This window comes from Triticum aestivum, chromosome 2B (assembly GCF_018294505.1).
Source record: "Triticum aestivum cultivar Chinese Spring chromosome 2B, IWGSC CS RefSeq v2.1, whole genome shotgun sequence".
Taxonomy (NCBI): Eukaryota; Viridiplantae; Streptophyta; class Magnoliopsida; order Poales; family Poaceae; genus Triticum; species Triticum aestivum.
This window is the reverse complement of record NC_057798.1, coordinates 584,559,156-584,582,108: the sequence shown is the minus strand read 5'-3', so window position 1 is coordinate 584,582,108 and position 22,953 is coordinate 584,559,156.

Genomic DNA, 22,953 nt, shown 5'->3' with positions numbered 1-22,953 from the left:
AGAAAAATAGATTGGTGCTTCTTTCAGAAAAGAGTACTCCCTAGAAAACTGCCAACATAAGCTACTAGTATTTGGTTAGAGGATTTGCTGCCGAGAAAGATCCGTCCACAGAGAGCGCCACACATCCCACTGGTGGTGGTGGATGCCAATGCGTGCATGGAGCATGGTTGGTGTCGGTAATTTTTACTTAGCACACCTCGCACTCTGCATATATGCCGGTTCCATACGTACATTTGTGCAGTTCCACCAAAATGTAGCTGAATAACCCTATTTGCACAGATAATGAAAAAGTGTGATTACATTATAGTGGCACTAGTTGATGAAACACACAAAATAAATAGAAGAAAATATTGCGATAGTATCATAGTATGCCATGCTGCGAGGGCGAGATGGGCCCTGCGACGCCTCATACTGGAAATCGTCCCAAGTCTCCCAGATACACCTTCTGCCAGTGATGAACATCGGTGTACAGCGGTAGTACAAGAAGGCGCCTTGAGACATTCAAATCTCTATTTTTGTATAGATCAACTAAAATTAAGCACCCCACTTTGCAGAAACGCTTAAACATTAACAATGGGACTAGTTGATGAAACATACATTAACAAAGAGAAGCACTTTCTTTATCTACATTGGAAATGAAATGATAGAGAGGACACTTGCTCTATTTTAACTGTATTATTACTTCATTTTATCAGTGACACTAGGGTCGAGCAGGTGGCAAACGAGGTGTATCGTGCGTCACAAGGATGGAGGCCGGGGGTGCTTAGACTGGGATGCTGAAGCTGGCTCTTTCAGTCACCAACATGGATGATTCAATTCATGGGACCTTTTGGTGCAGTTCACCTAAAATGAAGCGATGTCCCGTGAGCTAGCAGCTTCTTCTTCATTTTTTTAAGAAAAGGGCTCCAGCCCCGGTTCCATTTCCATCAGAAAACGAAACCCACAGAGCTTCTTCTTCATTAGTTGCAATAAAATTGAGCAACATCAAGGTTGGTTGTGAAGCTCCTGGAATGTTCAACTATAATTTGGATATCATTTGTGCAGTTCAACTAAGATCGAGCATGAAATGTATATCTCTGTTTGCACAAAAAAGGTGGAAAGGAGGGTGACTAACAAGTGATGAAACATGCATCAAATGAAAAGAAGCATGTTCCTTATCTGAATGGCAATCCTACAAGGACAGTAGCAATTTCTAAAGAAGTGGCATTGCTAGATATTAGTGTGGGCATTAGGATTAACTATGACAACCGTTAAATACGACATTACTTTGGGCACGGGGGAGTAGGCGGACCACGACAGTTGCATTTCTAATGAAAAGAAGCAACTTATATTAATGGGAAATTTAGCAGGACATGTAAAAAGTGCCATTGATTCATATTACTGGAGGCATTACATTGAAAACAACATTGGTTTAACGTGTCCTTACTTTTAACAGTGCGACTGCTACATTTTACCAGTGGCATTACATAAGAGTGGCTCGGGGCAATAAACATCATAACAGGGTATCTGGTTGGTCCCATTTTTGTTCGGTATAGCCACCTTATACTGTGTGAGGCTAGCAAATCTAGTGCTGGACTTACTCTGTTGACTTGTCCCCCAGTCCCCACTTTCTTTCCTTTTTCAACCAATAAATTGGGTTTATATTGAGTTTGTACTGCGTTTCCGTTTATTTCCCTATTAGACCTAGAGACCAGTTGGATAGCCAGTCTCTGCTACTTTTCGCCCCCATTATTTCCTCTTTCGAGCAAGTCCTAGATTCAGGTAACAAATCTCCCCCACCCCCACCCCCTTTCTTCCTCGTTTGAACCAAGTAGTACTAGATTTGAGTGCATGAACTAGTTTTACCTCTTAACTGTAAAAATTTAGGTGGTTTTCGAACAATCGATCGATCCTATCTATGAGGGCCCCTGAGAAATAGTAAAAGATACAAATGCAGCGATGTCAGGAGCTCGAGAAGTAGAGCAAGGCCGGTTTCAGAGGAAGTTATACCTGATGGTCGCCGGGATGTCGCTAGGTGGGCGGCGGGAGGCCGGATCTGCCCACACTACGACAGTGAGGAAGAAGGGGTCAGAGGCCCTCCCTTGCCAGTGGTGCTTGGGAGAGAACGGAAAGGCACGCTGATCGGGACGTGCCGGCAGTGGGTAAGACCAGCCGCCGAGGACGACCGCGTGAACATTGCACCTTCTCACCTTCCCCGGCGGAGAGGATCCGGCTAGATTTGTGACCAGCGGTGAGCAGAGAGAGAGAGAGAGAGAGAGAGAGAGAGAGAGAGAGAGAGTGGCCACTGTTGTCGTGTTTAGATCTGGAGAGGACAAGACAGTGTGAAGAGAGCAACACTAGCAAGCAAGCGCGGAGGCTCCTGTCTATATAGTGGAGTACTAGTTTTCTTTTGTCTACCGGAGCCGGCTTGACCTCGTCAATGACTGTCAAGAAGTCTTCATGCACGTGCCCCGGAGGCGCAGTTGTCGTCATTTTGATCTGAAGCACCGGATTATAACATATAACACGAAAAATGCCACATGACAAGAAATCATAACCTCACTGCCCAAAGGAGACATCATGAATCCCGACGGACAAACTAGACGAGGATCAAAGCTCAAATTAAAGATAAACTCGTAGAGAAGGGGTCCGTCGATAGATGTCCTAATTAACATAGCTGGCTTGACCTAGATGGCAGCTGAGTAGTCTTCGTGCATGTGCCCCCAATGACTAGCCCAACTCAGTTGTCGCTGTTTAACCCTCGCAGTGATCCGAAGCACATGACACCTAATTTTGCGAGATGAAAAGAAACCTTTTTCTAGATTTCTCACCAGAACTATAGCCCTGTGTAGCACAGCCTGCACGATATGTAGATAATAGCCAATCCAGGCGTGTCTGCTGGAGTCTGGTCACATGCATGGACGAACTGATCTTCCGTGTCTTGCAGGGAGTCCAAGCACCAACATAGTACAACACTTCTCTAGTACTATCGCTCGTCTCTCTCTTCTATTAAGTCACCCGACTTGCGGGGCCGGGGAGTGTGCCTATGGTTGGTTCTCAATTGTGGTCTGACATGTGTGTGCAAACGCAATATGACGCGCCTTCCATTCAGAGAGCAGCGTGCCAGACCGACCGGCCATCTGGGGTGCGACGCGAATGCGACGGGCGTGCTGTATACTCTGTACATGTGTACCACCGTTTTCTTGAGGCTTTGCTCCATGGCGCAAACCATGGATACAAAATTAGTATACTGTACTATTTAAAAGTCGAGGACGGGGCTTTTCCTGCGTGGTAGGCGGGGCAGTTTCGCCTAGTCAGTTCGACAGATACGCGAGAAGATGAGGGAGTAGGCTGCTGCAAACGTAGGGTTGTGTGATTTGACAGCGAGTTACTGCTAGACAAGTGGGGCCCCATGATTTGACTTGCCATTCTCATTTTAATTGCGGTGCTATGACCGACATGAGTCCCCCAATTCCTGACCACCTCCATACAGGTGCCTCTTCCAATGCTCCACCATGTAGAGGTTGGCTCTTGCATGAGGGCCCACTTCTCCACTTTTTCCATGCCTCTTTTCTCCACATATGCAAAAATGCCATGTAAAGCGGGATTATAGCCCACTACTGTAGTACTTACTTGCTCCTACAGGTGCTAAGCTTGCCACATAGGCATAAAGTCTGATGTGGCAAGTTAATTAAAAAGAGAGAGACTAGTTTGGTGACCCGAGGAAGAAACAATGCTAAGTGCGTGTACCTAGGTGAAAAGACAATTTTGAGTCTATAGCTAATTAAATGAAGCAAACTTAGCAACAAAAAACTAATAAGCACCTATGCATTGGGGACTTGATTGCTAAGCCATTTAATGCCCTTAGCACCTCATCTAAGCACCATTTCATTGGAAGAGGTCACTCCTTGGCAAATGCAATAAATACTACTCCCTCTGTCCCATAATATAAGAACGTTTTTGGCACTACACTAGTGTCAAAAACGCTCTTGTATTATGGGACGGAGGGAGTATGAAGAAATAGATAGAGAGAAGTAAAAAATACACGTATAGCCAACCTTATAGCTAACCTTGTTGTAGTATGAGTGACTAAGTGATGACTATGTATGACATGCCAACATCAGATAGCCGAACGCACCATGTTAAATCTCCAAGGGCGCGACCACGCGAGCGATGTGACGGTCCTGGTAGGCGCGACCATGATACGGGCTGCTGGCAGCCCTTGGATCTGAGATCGAACGGTCGCATGCTAAGTTGCTGAAAATTTGCAGAATAACCCTCCAGGATAGGATATTCACCCATAGGTCTAGAATCAAGCCATGCAACCGTTTGATCTCAGATCCAAGGGCTCTCGGAAGCCCGTATCATGGGAGAGTGGAAAGCCACTACCCTGCCGTTTGCACGCTGGCAGTTCGCTCCTACTCATCCCCGCACGTCCTTTAATATTATGGCGGTTTGCTCCGAGTCGTCCCGTCCTTTCACATTGCAGCAGTTCCACTAATCCTAACCCTCCTCCCAAATCCATGGCGTCCCAAATCTCCATGATCGACGATGAGTACAAGGTTAGAACCATCACCGGCAATGAGTTTGACGTCATCTACACCCGTTCTTCCGCGACGGTGAAAGGATGCCTTGCTCGCTTCAGACGCATGTTCGAAAACTCAGATGATGAGTGGGTCGCTGGGCTAGATGTTGAGTACACCACAGTCCTGGGACGAGAGAAGGATCTAAATGAGGAAGAGAGGAAGAAGCCCGCCATGATCCAGGTTTGCGTGCATGACTTATGCTTGGTCTACCACATATGCCATGCCGACGTTGAATGCCAGGATTTTAAGAACTTCCTCAAGAGCGACCTAGTCAAATTCGTTACTGTAGACTTTACGAACGACAAAAGAGTCCTGGGTCAGATAGGCCTCGTTGTAGGCAACCCCTTCGACCTCCAGAAGAATCGGGTGCTGCCCTCCAGTGGTCAGCCTTCAATGCTGACCCTGGCAGGAGCCATGGTTCATCCTTCATACGGTAAACTGGAGAAACCTCATTACACGTTTCATCGTCATGCATGGCAGCGGAATGTACTAGATATAGACCACATCCACTATGCTGCAATGGATGGCTACCTTTGTTTCAATATCTACAAGGGTTGGATGAAGAGCAAGAGCCAAGTGTGCGGTTCAAGCAAAGAAGTATCGGCCAAGAGGAAGAGGGACAAGGACGAAGTCGAGGACGTGGACGAGGACTCCGAGTAAGGTGGCAGTGTCGTTGCTCATGGTGGTTCTAATGCAGTGTCTACCAGATTAGTTGCATAGTTTAATTTCAGGTGTGCTTAGTTTAATTTGAGGGGTGTGTTGTGCTGAGCCCCCAGCAGAACTATGTTATGTTTCTTCTCGTTACTTTAACTCTTCAGTATGTACATACTAGTATTTCTTACATTTCATCTTTTAGTTGGTATAGTACTACCACTCGTTTCTTCACATTATATACGTACAATATATATGGCCAACATCATATAGCCAGCAGTTTAGTTGTCAAAGAATTTTAGGGTGCTTAGTTTTGTCAAAGAATTCCAGGGTGCTTAGTTTTATTTGAGGGGTGGGTTGTGCTGGACACCATTATTGTGACTAGCTTTTTTAATAGTACTATATGCATAATTTGGCGACGAACGCTCTCTATATGTACCACCTTTTTTTAATTTCAAATTTTGCTCCATGGCGCAATCCATCGATACTACCACTGTACAATTTTTTTTAAAAGGCTAGAGGGTGGGGTAGTCTAGTTTGGTTGGTTTCACGAGAGGCGAGGGCCCTTGTGATTTGACGGCTCATTACTGCTGGAAGGCGGGGCCTTGTGATTTGACTGCTTGTATAAATGTGCCGACGACCCGAGGAGGAGCAAAGAACCGTGCGGTATACTCAAGTTTTCCACTGGAGTAGTACTACGATGGAGGAGGATGAAACACGGCAGCCCAGTGCCATATGGCGATAAAAAATGATCTAATTTGCTAGTCATCTCATTGTTAGCATTGTTCTATTCATGCCTAGCAGAGAACATGACACGTGCAGTGAAACACCTGAAGCAAAAGATGAAACACATGAGAAAAAGAAGAAGGAAGATTATCACCCCAAATGATCTAATTCGCCGCGGAGTCGTAACTGCTTCTTCGTCGCCTCCACAACCTCCATCTCCTTGCGCGTCTCCTCCGCCATCTTCTTCATTCTGTCCATGAAGCGGGATTTCTCGATGCGAACCTTCATCATCTGTTCCACGGCCGCATTATGTACGTTGACAGCAGCCGGGTGATCGATGCAGAGCTTTGCCAACTCCTCCTTCTGTTCGATGATGAGGGCCTGCAGCATCTTCATTGAGGAAATACTATTCTCATGCAGCTTCTTCCAGCCGGCATTCTTCTCCTTCAATAGGTCGAGCTCATGGCAGAGCTTTGCCTTGTCCTCCTGAAGTTGCAGGATTTCATCGGTCGCCTTCTTCTCCAAGGCAATGCTCTTCTTCAGCAGCATCACCAAGCCGGCGGTCAACTCCCCCTGCTTATTGAGCTCAGCGGGCATGTCGTCGAGGCTCTCCTTCAGTAGCTCCACCAAGCCGTGGATGAACTCCTTGTGCTTATTGAGGTGCTTATTGAGCTGATCGGGCATGCCGTCGAGGGATAATGACTCCAGCGCCACCGGCTCGGCATGTTCACCTTCGTGGCTAGGGCGCTCCTGGGAGCCATCGCCTGCCCGTGAAAGATCTTTCGAGGTCTCTGCGTGGCGACGAGCCCTCTCTTTTTTTCGCAGCCTTGGTTGCCGCTCCCTTGTTACGAGTAGTTCTCGACCTAGAGCTCTGCTCACCGACCATGGCAAGGACGGAAGAAGAAGAAGCACTTATGAGGAGGAAAGGTAGAGTAATTTTCGGTTAGGTAGTTCCCCTTTTTATAACCTAAGTACTAGCACTAGTACTAATACCTGCATAGTGGGAACACGTTCAGGTTTGGTACGTACTAGTAGGTGTGATCGGGCTTTCGAATGGGATGGGAACAAGGTAAAGATTGATTAATGGTTTTGGTTTCGAGGCCCAAAACGGCTCCCGGTGAGTTTAGTGGAACATAAATTTCAAGTAGACTACACTGCTCAAATGCGTAAATATTATGTTAGTATAAAAAAGGCACAAAATACGAAGGAGACCAATGGAAGTACTACTAGCAACCCATGATTTAACTACTCGCATGCGCGCAGTGGAGTAGTAATGTCTTTCTTCCGCCCTCACGTCCACTCAATTTGCATGCGCTGTATTAATTGACCATCAATGAAGTGAACGACTTTACACGCGTCAAATTATCACATGGGGTGGATCTTGGTACAAAATTGCGTCCGTCCGTGTATCCGCGTGTGCGTGCAAGGGAATGAGTGCGTGCGTGGCGTGCGTGCACATCTTCGCTTCATGCATGTACCGACAGTATGGCTCAGGGAGGACGAGTACATTCTTCTGGAACCAGCAGCACGTCACTGTGATCAATCCACACAAGGAGGTCGCGACAACGCCTCCACATGTGCCACATGGCTTCATGAACTATAAGAGAGACACTGTGTAGCGTGCCATTGGAATTCTAATTTACGTGTTTTGCACATACTCGAAGTACTAGTAAGGTACACGTGCATTGCACGCATCAGATTTTGCAACCAAATTATGAATAAATACCACACTATAGCATGTAAGCTCTGAGTCATATATGCCTGATGTAGACCTTTGTTTAATTCTTATAGTTCATCTCATTCAAAATCAATTAGTTTTTATAAAAAAGCTAGGGCCTCTTGGATTCGTAGGATTTCCAAAACGCGGGAATAGGAAAAACATGGGATTATAGTGGAATGTCATCTTGAATCCTACAGGATTGTACGAGTGTTTGATTGTGCATAGAAAAAACGCAGAATTCTTTCAAAGAGGTTTGAGTGGATGGGATGTTTCCTATGAAATCTAGTGCAAATGAATCATATGGAAAAATTCCTATGGTTTACAATCCTACGAATCAAACAACCAAGATAGGAAAAATTCCTAAGGATTAGAATCCTCCAAAATTCCTTTGAGAATCCTTTGAATCAAAGAATCCCTTAATCTATTTTATGATTCATGGAATTGTGCGTTGTAAAGCATAAAGTAAAAACAAATAATGGCAATTCAACTAGAAAAAAAGTTTGGGCAGTTATGATACGGAAGATTCTAGAACAAAGGAGAACCACTGTTGTTTTGAGGTTTGTGCATTATGCTTAAGTTCAACCATGGAGTCTGCTAGATTGTACATGTGGCAAAATCCAGTGGGGGGCTAGAAGATGGTGCGAGGGGCCGAGTGGATGGAGACTATGAAGGAGTGCACAAGTGCGAGATCAATATTTAGAGAGAGGGGGCGAGAACGTGCGCTGTTGCACGCAGTGGTGGAGCCATGAAAACTAAATGAGCTAGGGGGCCAAGCATTGCTAATCCTTTACGAGGAGGGCCAATTCATGAACTTCAACTATTTTTACCAGCAATTGTCTAATGATCACATTCATATTAGCCTCGATATATAGTGATGTTAGGGGGGGGGGCAGGGCCCTTGCTGCCCCATGTCTTCGCCATTGGGCGCGCGTCTGAGAGATGAAGCGGAAGGCATGGATGATGAGAGGGGGACGTTGGATATATAATTAACGTGGGTGTATTAGCTATATATGTAGGGGTTGTTTGGTTCTAGGCCTAGGAGTGCCACACTTTGCCATACAATCTTGCCAAACTTGCCTAAGGTTAGTTCTTCAAAATGAGAGCCACAAGTTGGCAAGCCTAAGGGAATCTTGCCACACTTGTTGTGTGTATGTGATGTGGGACCATAGTGTGGCTTGCCTAAGATGTGGCTTGAACCAAACACACACCTAAGTTGGTCAAATTTGCCTAACCTTAGGTGTAGCAAGCTTTGGCAAACTTAGTCTCAAACCAAACAACCCCATAATCCTATATAGAGAGGTATAGATTGATCGATGTGGACGTGGGAAAGATGGTGAGACCTCACTGGATATATCGATTGATCGGTTTGTGTGGAAAACTATGAAAGACCTAGCTATATACACACACACACATAGAGGAACATCGATCGTTGCACATGCAGGCATAAGAGATAAAGAATGCCCGATATGATGGAGAGGGGGATGTGTGTGGGTGTGTGCCTTCATGGGAGACCGACCTAAAGAAAAAGATTGCATGTGTGCGATGGATAATGCCGACTGGTAGTGTGTGTGCATGCATGCACGAGAGAAAGTTAGTGGTACAATTATAAAGAGAAGACGACTGTGTGGGTGTAAAAGACTAGGTGAGGTCATAATCAATGTAAAGTTGAAATCAAATATTTGAATAAGAGATCATGATGTTTGAAACCCATGCATGCATGAATATAATGGAGATCTACGCGGTGTGGTTTGGAAACAAGCATGTTGTAATGTATACACATTGAACAAGGTCAGACTGATTTGAATTTGAGATACCGATGGAGACATCGTTTGGCCACATTGCATTCGTCCATGGACACACTATTCTAATTGGAGATGATTGGTGGCTTTCGCATCACACACACACACACACACACACACACACACACACACACACACACACACACACATATATATATATATATATATATATATAATTTTATATTTTTTTACATTGTGTGCGGGTGACTTTAACTTTGAAAGATGGTCGTTGGATGAGGCGAATCCGATGGTGCAGGGATGGCAAATTTGAGCACTACTGGTCGTTGGATATCATCTAGATTCCACCAGATTTCACCACATGTACAATCTAGAAGACTCCATGGTTGAACTTAAGCATAATGCACAAACCTCAAAACACAAGCACTTCTTCTTTGTTCTAGAATCTTCTGTATCAGAATTTCCCAAATGTTTTTCTACATGATTTGCCATTATTTGTTTTTACTTTATGTCTTATAACACACAATTCCATGAATCTTAAAATAGATTAGCTTTCTTATAAAAACTAGATGATTTTGAATGAAATGAACTATAAGAATTAAACGAACATCTACATCATGCATATATGACTCAAAGCTTACATGCTATAATGTGGTATTTATTCATAATTTGGTTGCCAAATCTCATGCGTGCAATGCACGTGTACCTTACTAGTCTAAATGGTGTTTGTGTGTGTGTTGTGCGTGTTGAGGTGCAAATTGTCTTTTTTTCGGTACACGTTAAGCTTGTTCTCCTGAAATTTCAAGCCGCTCCTTTTCATGCTGAAATTTCAAGCTAGCATCTCTGTCTATCATGCTGCGAAACTCCCGCCTCTTCAACCCGCACCTTGTTACCCCGAAATATTTAAGATATATCTTTGTCTCGTTGTGCTCTGACAACTCCCTCCATCTCAACCCGCGCCTTGCTATTCCAAAATTACAACGCGCATGAAAACTCCCACCTCCTGTGAAATCCCGACATGCGAAATGCCCGTGGTACCCCTAAACCGAAAAACCGTCTCAAATGGGTGGGGGTACTTTCGTAACTTACCCCACATTTCGGACAAGCGCATCCCTAAGCCATGGTTCCCCACTCCCATCCCATATGCCCACCCATTCCTACACTAAGGCCGCGAAAACCCGCAAAGCCCCACACCCTCCTTCGTCTGCCACCTAGCCAGAGCCTCTTCCCTGACGACGTCGTCCACAACAACACCTCGGCGTCCCTCATCCATCGTACCGGATGAGGATCTATCGTTGATCTCATCGTCCCGCCGGTTCAGCCACCCCGTCCTCCACCTCCAAGGAGTTGCCCCGATGTTCCCCTTGTCTTTCACGCCACCTCCATTCCCACACCGCTGTCTTCACCTGCACCACCGGAAGAGCATCATCATCACCATTTCCTCAGATGAAGCTGCAGCCTAATCGGCGCCATCAAAGAGGTTGTACACTAATCGCCACATTTTCTTCTTGATTCGATCTCACGGTGCTGCCGGCGCTCGGTCCGAGCCGACACGGCGCGGCTCCATCCACGGCGGCGTCGCCCGCCACTTCCTCCACGGTGTCGCTCCCTCAGCGGCTACGTCCACATCAGTAGGAGCTGCTGCTGCTTTAGCTCTTGCTCGTGCTTCTGCTTTGCTCTTGGTCTCGGTACCTTGCCTGGTCTGCTCTCGCTATTGCTCTTGCCCGCGCTGCTTCTCTCACGCTTGCTCTTGCTTGCGATGCTGCTCCAATTTAGCTACACTTCAGTCGACTGATCAGTCGATTTTCAGGGGGTGGGGGGGCTCGTCAGAGTGAAGGAAGAACCAGCCACAGCGAGGAGGGGGCTCGCCGGAGAGGTACCCCACTATCTATCTTAGGGTTCAGGGTGGGGGCGGTGGTCGCCGGCGGTGGTGGGGCGGTGGCGTGGGGATCGCCGGAGAAAAAGCTCGACACGGGGGCGCCTAGATGGATGGCCGGGGCGGCGGCGGACCGGCGGTGGGGAGTGTTTTCGGGGTGAGCGGGGCGGCGCACCGCCGGTCGCGGGCGGCATGGGGGCTATTGTTTGGCCGGTGGTGGCTGGCGACTCAGGGGGTTGGAGGTTGAAGATGAACTGCAGGCCCTTGATTTCGTATCCAACGTCTGCAAAATTGACTAATTAGAGATGAAAAAGTCAGTCGATTGACGTGTAGCCTCACCTTGCTAGTGTGTTCAGTTTCGACAGTAAAATTTAGTTTCGACAGCAAAATTCAGTTTTGATAGTTAAGTTCAGTTTCGACAGTTAAATTCAGTTTCGACAGTTAAGTTCAGAGATGAGCGGCTGATGTATTTTACATCTAGCACTTTGTGGTTGTGTATTTTACGTCATCTATTGAAGATGCTATTAGAATTCCACTCAGGTTAACATTGTCTCTCTTGTCTTGCTTCAGCCTCGGTGTCGTACAACTCACTGGAGCTGCTCCAACGACGAAACCCTCCATCACAGTGGAGCAGTACCTCGGGCTCCATCTCCAGACGTCTAAGATCTTCTTCCCCTCCGCCGACAGCCAAGTCAGCCGGAGCATCCTCACCGGCCAACCCAATCACGCTGAGGTCGACATGGCTTCGCCAAAGAGGTTGTACACTTGTTGCATCTCTTTTTTACTCTACATGTTATATATATTGTCCACTAAGCACACATAGTAACATGAAATATGATTATTTTATCCTACTATATGACAAGCAGTGAGGTACCAGGCAACTTAGCTATCCATGATGGACTCTCTTGAACACCATCATTATTTATCTCTGCGCGTTTGAGCTGTGCATTTGTCGATGGGCCTGGGAGTTGAGCTAGTAGGACAGTGGCCTGGGTCCAAAGTAATAGAAGTAGCACAAAGACATTATTTTGGTGTAGGATTTTCCTTTCTCAAGCCTGCCTACTAGAATCGCCAGTGCTTGAAAGGAAAAGTGAATGAAAAACATAGGAATTGGAAAGGTTCCTATAGTACTACTTTTCATGAATTTGGTGCAAAGGAATGGAGTAAAGGAAAACTGTAGGATTTGTTCCTTTAGTGTCTCCTTGAAAGAAAAACCGTAGGAATTCTAATTTCCACTTGTCCTCCTTTTCATATTCCTATTCATGAAGCACAAGACTAAGAGATAGTAGCATAATAGCATTATAACCATACATTTTCTTGTGGTTTGAATTAATCTCACCATGCTTTTTTGCATCCTGTGATCTTCCAATTCTTGTGAATCAAACACCCAGATTGGCAGAAATCCTGTATTTTTAAATTCTCTGTTTTGCACGTGCATTCCTATCCTATTCCTGTCTATTTCCTATCCCTGCATTGTTAGAATCCTCAAACTCAAACATGCCCTTACACAATTACTTCTGTTACAGATATGTGTTAAAGAAAACCTTGTGTGGTTTGTCCTGCTCCTGGGGCGCTCTGTTCCACCCCAGCTCAGCTGCTCCAACGACGGAAGGGTTCACCACAGTAGGGATCTGCTCTCCAGACTGTCTTTCGCTGCCTCAGATCTTCTTCCCCGCCGCCGGCAGCCACGACAACTCCATTACCATCATGAACTGAGCAGATGACCTTGAGGACTACATGGGTCCGCAAGAGAGGTCGCACTCTTCCATGTCTGCTTACATTATGCATCGCTTAATATGATGACATGCTACATTATCATCGTGTTCACCTATTAGACTCTGAGTCAGGTCCAAACTAATGCTGAAACTTGAGTTTTTAAATGGTTGTGGGGGTACATATTGGGGCAGCAATCAGTACTATCTGTCTACTATCTGGTTAATCTCGGGTGTCTACTATGAGTTTCATGTTGGGTGCAAACAAACATTAAAGGAGCCATTATCTGTATTTTTTAACTAAAGCTATTATCTGCATGCTATCATTGGTTTTGGGTCTATCCATAGTTTGCAACCATCACTCTGGATTTGTGCATGCACTCCTTACATAATCTCACTATGTTTTATTCCTATGCATGCCAGTTATTGTACACAATGGAACTGATCATGTAGAGCAAAAGAGATGAGCCTTGCGTGGCAATAAAATTTCATGCAGACGTCGCTCCATGGTGGGCGCAAAGGCAGCCCCCTCCACCCATTTCGGATCGTAATCAAGAGGAAGATAACTGTTCTAAGGGGGATTCAGAAGGACAAGACCAATCCTATTTACCCAATGAGGTCTTCGCTCTAACTTGGCATGCTGATGTTGGTAATATCATGCATATGGTGCCTTGCATTGCTTACTGTATACATCAAAGATATCATCCGCTTAGTTTAGACATGCTTTGTGTCAATGCCATCTGTTTAGTTTCTTTATCGTATATGTGAATCATGCAATGCCATCTTGTTTAGCCAGGCATCATATATGTTAATTTTGCAATGCCACCCTGGTTAACCAGTCATCTTATATGTGAATTATATCATGCCATCATATTTTTATTATGTGTTAAATTTGTCAACATTTTTAGTACATTCAATTACTCTTCCTGTGCATCAGCCATTCGACACGGTCATGGAAAAATCTGGAGTGGAAACAAGGTCTTCAGAGCAGACAATGCTATCTAACGAAGCGCATGTCTTGCTGGTTACTGATAGATCCTCAGAGGAGGATTCAGAGACAGATGACCAGTCCTATTCCCCCCCCCCCCGAGGTGCATGCTCTAACTTGGCGGGGTTATGTTGCTCATATCGTGCATATGGTATCTTGCATTGCTATGTCATTTGCTTAGTTTAGACATGTTTTGTGTGAACGCCACCTGTTTAGTGTCTAATTACCATATATGTGAATTATGCAATGCCATCTTATTGCAAGACATTATATATGTGAATTATGCAATGTTATCTTGTTGCAAGGCATTATATATGTGAATTATGCAATGGCATGCTGTTTAGGCAAGCTTCATATATGTGAATTATATCATGCCGTCCTTTTTTTGTATTTCTCATTGCTTTTATCGACAATAATTGTATATTCAACTGCTCTTCATGTGCATCAGCCATTTGAATTGGTGATGGAGAAATCTGTTGGGGAACGTAGTAATTTCAAAAAAATTCCTACATACACGCAAGATCATGGTGATGACATTGCAACGAGAGGGGAGAGTGTTGTCCACGTACCCTCGTAGACCGTAAGCGGAAGCGTTAGCACAACGCGGTTGATGTAGTCGTACGTCTTCACAATCTGACCGATCCAAGCACCGAACGTACGGCACCTCCGAGTTCAGCACACGTTCAACTCGATGACGATCCCCGGGCTCCGATCCAGCAAAGCTTCGGGGATGAGTTTCGTTAGCACGACGGCGTGGTGACGATGATGATGCTCTACCAGCGCAGGGCTTCGCCTAAACACTTCGACGATATGACCGAGGTGGAATATGGTGGAGGGGGGCACCGCACACGGCTAAGGAACGATCCATAGATCAACTTGTGTGTGTCATGGGGTGCCCCTGCCCCCGTATATAAAGGAGCAAGGGGGGGGGGTGGCCGGCCAAGGGAGGGCGCGCCAGGGAGGAGTCCTACTCCCACCGGGAGTAGGACTCCCTCCTTTCCTAGTCCAACTAGGAGAGGGGAAGGAAGGGAAGGAGAAGGAGAAGGAAGGAGAGGGAGGAAAAGGAGGAAAGGGGGGCCGGCCCCCTAGTCCAATTCGGTTTGGGCTAGGGGGGCCGCGCGCCCTGCCTCCTCTCTTCCACCACTTGGCCCATGAGGCCCATTGCTTCTTCCTCGTATTCCCGTAACTCCCCGGTACCCCCGAAAATACTTGAATCACTCGGAACCTTTCCGAACTCCGAATATAGTCGTCCAATATATCGATCTTTACGTCTCGACCATTTCGAGACTCCTCGTCATGTCCCCAATCTCATCCGGGACTCTGAACTCCTTCGGTACATCAAAACTCATAAACTCATAATATAACTGTCATCGAAACCTTAAGCATGCGGACCCTACGGGTTCGAGAACTACGTAGACATGGCCTAGAACTATTCTTGGTCAATAACCAATAGCGGAACCTGGATGCTCATATTGGCTCCTACATATTCTACGAAGATCTTTATCGGTCAAACTGCATAACAACATACGTTGTTCCCTTTGTCATCGGTATGTTACTTGCCCGAGATTCGATCGTCGGTATCCAATACCTAGTTCAATCTCGTTACCGGCAAGTCTCTTTACTCGTAACATAATGCATCATCCCGCAACTAACTCATTAGTCACATTGCTTGCAAGGCTTATAGTGATGTGCATTACCGAGAGGGCCCAGAGATACCTCTCCGACAATCGGAGTGACAAAACCTAATCTCGAAATACGCCAACCCAACATGTACCTTTGGAGACACCTGTAGTACTCCTTTATAATCACCCAGTTACGTTGTGACGTTTGGTAGCGTCCAAAGTGTTCCTCCGGTAAACAGGAGTTGCATAATCTCATAGTTACAGGAACATGTATAAGTCATGAAGAAAGCAATAGCAACATACTAAACGATCAAGTGCTAAGCTAACGGAATGGGTCAAGTCAATCACATCATTCTTCTAATGACGTGATCCTATTAATCAAATGACAACACATGTCTATGGTTAGGAAACATAACCATCTTTGATTAATGAGCTAGTCAAGTAGAGGCATACTAGTGACACTATGTTTGTCTATGTATTCACACATGTATTATGTTTCCGGTTAATACAATTCTAGCATGAATAATAAACATTTATCATGAAATAAGGAAATAAATAATAACTTTATTATTGCCTCTAGGGTATATTTCCTTCAGTCTCCCACTTGCACTAGAGTCAATAATCTAGTTCACATCGCCATGTGATTTAACATCAATATTCATATCTGTATATGATTAACACCCATAGTTCACATCGTCATGTGACCAACACCCAAAGGGTTTACTAGAGTCAATAATCTAGTTCACATCGCTTATGTGATTAACACCCAAAGAGTACTAAGGTGTGATCATGTTTTGCTCGTGAGAGAAGCTTAGTCAACGGGTCTGTCACATTCAGAGCCGTATGTATTTTGCAAATATTCTATGTCTACAATGCTCTGCATGGAGCTACTCTAGCTAATTGCTCCCACTTTCAATATGTATCCAGATTGAGACTTAGAGTCATCTGGATCGGTGTAAAAGCTTGCACCGATGTAACTCTTTACTACGGGCTCTTTTATCACCTCCATAATCGAGAAATATTTCCGTAGTCCTCACTAAGGATATTCTTGACCAATGTCCAGTGATCTACTCCTAGATCACTATTGTACTCCCTTGCCAAATTCAGAGCAAGGTATACAATAGGTCTGGTACATAGCATAGCATACTTCATAGAACCTATGCCGAGGCATAGGGAATGACTTTCATTCTCTTTCTATTTTCTGCTGTGGTCGGGATTTGAGTCTTACTCAATTTCATACCTTTGCAACACAGGCAAGAACTCTCTCTTTGACTGTTCCATTTTGAACTACTTCAAAATCTTGTCAAGGTATGTACTTATTGAAAATCTTATCAATCGTCTTGATCTATCTCAATAGATCTTGATGCTCAATATGTAAGTAGCTTTGCCGAGGTCTTTCTTTGAAAAATCTCCTTTCAAACACTCCTTTATGCTTTGCAGGACAATTCTACATTATTTCCGATGAACAATATGTCATTCACATATACTTATCAGAAATGCTGTAGTGCTCCCACTCACTTTCTTGTAAATACAGGCCTTTCCAAAAGTCTGTATAAAACCATATGCTTTAATTAACTCATCAAAGCGTATATTCCAACTCTGAGATGCTTGCACCAGTCCATTGATGGATCGCTGGAGCCTGCACATTTTGTTAGCACCTTTAGGATTAACAAAACCTTCTGGCTGCATCATATACAACTCTTCTTCCAGAAATCCATTCAAGAATGCAGTTTTGACATCCATTTGCCAAATTTCATAATCATAAAATGCAGCAATTGCTAACATGATTCGGACAGACTTAAGCATCACTACGGGTGGGAAAGTCTCATCGTAGTCAACCCCTTGAACTTGTTGAAAACCTTTTGCAACAAGTCGAGCTTAGTAGATAGTAACACTACTATCACTGTCCGTATTCCTCTTGAAGATCCATTTATTTAACATGGCTTGCTGATCAGAGCAAGTCAATCAAAGTCCATACTTTGTTCTCATACATGGATCATATCTCAGATTTTATGGCCTCAAGCCATTTCGCGGAATCTGGGCTCATCATCGCTTCCTCATAGTTCGTAGGTTTATCATGGTCTAGTAACATGACTTCTAGAATAGGATTACCGTACCACTCTGGTGCGGATCTTACTCTAGTTGACCTATGAGGTTTTAATAGTAACTTGATCTTGAAGTTTCATGATCATCATCATTAGCTTCCTCACTAATTGGTGTAGGCATCACTGGAACTGATTTCAGTGATGAACTAGTTTCCAATTCGGGAGAAGGTACAAATTACCTTATTAAGCTCTACTTTCCTCCCACTCACTTCTTTCGAGAGAAACTCCATCTCTAGAAAGGATCCATCATTAGCAACGAATGTTTTGCCTTTGGATCTGTGATAGAAGGAGTACCCAACAGTTTCCTTTGGGTATTCTATGAAGACGCACTTTTTCGATTTGGGTTCGAGCTTATCAGGTTGAAAACCTTTTTCACATAAGCATCGCAACTCCAAACTTTAAGAAACAACGGCTTAGGTTTACTGCTAAACCATAGTTCATACGGTGTCGTCTCAACGGATTTAATGGTGCCCTATTTAACGTGAATGCAGCTGTCTCTAATGCATAACCCCAAAACGATATTGGTAAATCGGTAAGAGACATCATTGATCGCACCATATCAAATAAAGTGCGGTTATGACGTTCGGACACACCATTACGTTATGGTGTTCCATGTGGCGTGAGCTGTGAAACTATTCCACATTGTTTTATATGAAGGCCAAACTCGTAACTCAAATATTCTCCTCCACGATCAGATCGTAGAAACTTTATTTTCTTGTTACGATGATTCTCCACTTCACTCTGAAATTCTTTGATCTTTTCAAATGTTTCAGACTTGTGCTTCATTAAGTAGATATACTCATATCTGCTCAAATCATCTTGTGAAGGTCAGAAAATAACGATACCTACCACGAGCATCAACACTCATTGGACCGCATACATCGGTATGTATTATTTCCAACAAGTCAGTATCTCATTCCATTGTTGCGAACAATGGAGTTTCAGTCATCTTGCCCAAAAGGCACGGTTCGCAAGCATCAAATGATTCATAATCAAGTGATTCCAAAAACCCATCAGCATGGAGTTTCTTCATGCGCTTTACACTGATATGACCCAAACGGCAGTGCCACAAATAAGTTGCACTATCATTATTAACTTTGCATCTTTTGGCATCAATATTATGAATATGTGTATCAGTACGATCGAGATCCAACAAACTATTTTCATTGGGTGTATGACCATTGAAGGTTTTATTCATTTAAACAGAACAACAATTATTCTCTGATTTTAAATGAATAACTGTATTGCAATAAACATGATCAAATCATATTCATGCTCAACGCAAACGCCAAATAACATTTATTTAGGTTTAACACTAATCCCGAAAGTATAGGGAGTGTGTGATGATGATCATATCAATCTTGGAACTACTTCCAACACTCATCGTCACTTCCCCTTCAACTAGTCTTTGTTTATTCTGTAACTCCTGTTTCGAGTTACTAATCTTAGCAACCGAACAAGTATCAAATACTCAGGGGCTACTATAAACACTAGTAAAGCACACATCAATAACTTGTATATCAAATATACCCTTGTTCACTTTGTCATCCTTCTTATCCACCAAATATTTGGAGTAGTTCCACTTCCAGTGACCATTTCCTTTGCAGTAGAAGCACTCAGTTTCAGGCTTTAGGTTCAGCTTTGGGCTTCTTCGCGGGAGTGACAACTTGCTTGTCATTCTACTTGAAGTTCCCTTTCTTTCACTTTCCCATTCTCTTGAAACTAGTGGTATTGTCAATCATCAACACTTGATGCTCTTTCTTGATTTCTACCTTCTTCGATTTCAACATCACGAAGAGCTCGGGAATCGTTTTAGTCATCCTTTGCATACTATAGTTCATCACGAAGTTCTACTAACTTGGTGATGGTGACTAGAGAATTCTATCAATCACTATCTTATCTGAAAGATTAACTCCCACTTGATTCAAGCGATTGTAGTACCCACACAATCCGAGCACTTGCTCACTAGTTGAGCGATTCTCCCCCATCCTTTAGCTATAGAACTTGTTGGAGACTTCATATCTCTCAACTCGGGTATTTGCTTGAAATATTAACTTCAATTCCTGGAACATCTCATATGGTCCATGACGTTCAAAACGTCTTTGAAGTCCCGATTCTAAGCCGTTAAGTATGGTGCACTAAACTATCAAGCAGTCATCATATTGAGCTAGCCAAACATTCATAACGTCTGCATCTGCTCCTGCAATAGGTCTGTCACCTAGCGGTGCATTAAGGACATAATTCTTCTGTGCAGCAATGAGGATAAACCTCATATCACGGATCCAATCCGCATCATTGCTATTAACATTTTTCAACATAATTTTCTCTAGGAACATATCAAAATAAACATATGAAAGCAACAACGCGAGCTATTGATCTACAACATAATTTGCAAAATACTACCAGGACTAAGTTCATGATAAATTTAAGTTCAATTAATCATATTACTTAAGAACTCCCACTTAGACAGACATCTCTCGAGTCATCTAAGTGATCACGTGATCCAAATCAACTAAACCATAACCGATCATCACGTGAGATGGAGTAGTTTTCAATGGTAAACATCACTATGTTGATCATATCTACTATATGATTCACGCTCGACCTTTCGGTCTCCGTGTTCCGAGGCCATATCTGCATATGCTAGGCTCGTCAAGTTTAACCTGAGTATTCTGCGTGTGCAAAACTGGCTTGCACCCGTTGTAGATGGACGTAGAGCTTATCACACCCGATCATCACGTGGTGTCTGGGCACGACAAACTTTGGCAACAGTGCATACTCAGGGAGAACACTTCTTGATAATTAGTGAGAGATCATCTTAAAATGCTACCGTCAAACAAAGCAAGATAAGATGCATAAAGGATAAACATCACATGCAATCAATATAAGTGATATGATATGGCCATCATCATCTTGTGCTTGTGATCTCCATCTCTGAAGCACCGTCATGATCACCATCGTCACCGGCGCGACACCTTGATCTCCATCGTAGCATCGTTGTCGTCTCGCCAACTATTGCTTCTACGACTATCGCTACCGCTTAGTGATAAAGTAAAGCGATTACAGGGCGTTTGCATTTCATACAATAAAGTGGCAACCATATGGCTCCTGCCAGTTGCCAATAACTCGGTTACAAAACATGATCATCTCATACAATAAAATATAGCATCACGTCTTGACCATATCACATCACAACATGCCCTGCAAAAACAAGTTAGACGTCCTCTACTTTGTTGTTGCAAGTTTTACGTGGCTGCTATGGGCTTAGCAAGAACCGTTCTTACCTACGCATCAAAACCACAATGATAGTTTGTCAAGTTGGTGCTGTTTTAACCTTCGCAAGGATCGGGCGTAGCCACACTCGGTTCAACTAAAGTGAGAGAGACAGACACCCGCCAGTCACCTTTAAGCACGAGTGCTCGTAACGGTGAAACCAGTCTCGCGTAATCGTACGCGTAACGTCGGTCCGGGCCGCTTCATCTCACAATGCCGCTGAACCAAAGTATGACATGCTGGTAAGCAGTATGACTTATATCGCCCACAACTCACTTGTGTTCTACTCGTGCATATGACATCTACGCATAAAACCAGGCTCGGATGCCACTGTCGGGGAACGTAGTAATTTCAAAAAATTTCATACGTACACGCAAGATCATGGTGATGACATTGCAACAAGAGGGGAGAGTGTTGTCCACATAACCTCGTAGACCGTAAGCGGAAGCGTTAGCACAACGCGGTTGATGTAGTCGTACGTCTTCACGATCCGACCGATCCAAGCACCGAACATACGGCACCTCCGAGTTCAGCACACGTTCAGCTCGATGACGATCCCCGGGCTCTGATCCAGCAAAGCTTCGGGGATGAGTTCCTTCAGCACGACGGCATGGTGACGATGATGATGCTCTACCGGCACAAGGCTTCGCCTAAACACTTCGACGATATGACCAAGGTGGAATATGGTGGAGGGGGGCACCGCACACGGCTGAGGAACGATCCGTAGATCAACTTGTGTGTGTCATGGGGTGCCCCCCTGCCCCCGTATATAAAGGAGCAAGGGGGAGGGGGCGGCCGGCCAAGGGAGGGCGCGCCAGGGAGGAGTCCTACTCCCACCGGGAGTAGGACTCCCTCCTTTCCTAGTCCAACTAGGAGAGGGGAAGGAAGGGAAGGAGAAGGAGAAGGAAGGAGAGGGAGGAAAAGGAGGAAAGGGGGGCCGGCCCCCTAGTCCAATTCGGTTTGGGCTAGGGGGGCCGCGCGCCCTGCCTCCTCTCTTCCACCACTTGGCCCATGAGGCCCATTGCTTCTTCCTCGTATTCCCGTAACTCCCCGGTACCCCCGAAAATACCTGAATCACTCGGAACCTTTCCAAACTCCGAATATAGTCGTCCAATATATCGATCTTTATGTCTCGTCCATTTCGAGACTCCTCGTCATGTCCCCAATCTCATCCGAGACTCCGAACTCCTTCGGTACATCAAAACTCATAAACTCACAATATAACTGTCATCAAAACCTTAAGCGTGCGGACCCTACGGATTCGAGAACTATGTAGACATGACCTAGAACTATTCTTGGTCAATAACCAATAGCGGAACCTGGATGCTCACATTGGCTCCTACATATTCTACGAAGATCTTTATCGGTCAAACCGCATAACAACATACGTTGTTCCCTTTGTCATCGGTATGTTACTTGCCCGAGATTTGATTGTCGGTATCCAATACCTAGTTCAATCTCGTTACCGGCAAGTCTCTTTACTCGTTACATAATGCATCATCCCGCAACTAACTCATTAGTCACATTGCTTGCAAGGCTTATAGTGATGTGCATTACCGAGAGGGCCCAGAGATACCTCTCCGACAATCGGAGTGACAAAACCTAATCTCGAAATACGCCAACCCAACATGTACCTTTGGAGACACCTGTAGTACTCCTTTATAATCACCCAGTTACGTTGTGACGTTTGGTAGCACCCAAAGTGTTCCTCCGGTAAACGGGAGTTGCATAATCTCATAGTTACAGGAACATGTATAAGTCATGAAGAAAGCAATAGCAACATACTAAACGATCAAGTGCTAAGCTAACGGAATGGGTCAAGTCAATCACATCATTCTTCTAATGACGTGATCCCATTACTCAAATGACAACACATGTCTATGGTTAGGAAACATAACCATCTTTGATTAATGAGCTAGTCAAGTAGAGGCATACTAGTGACACTATGTTTGTCTATG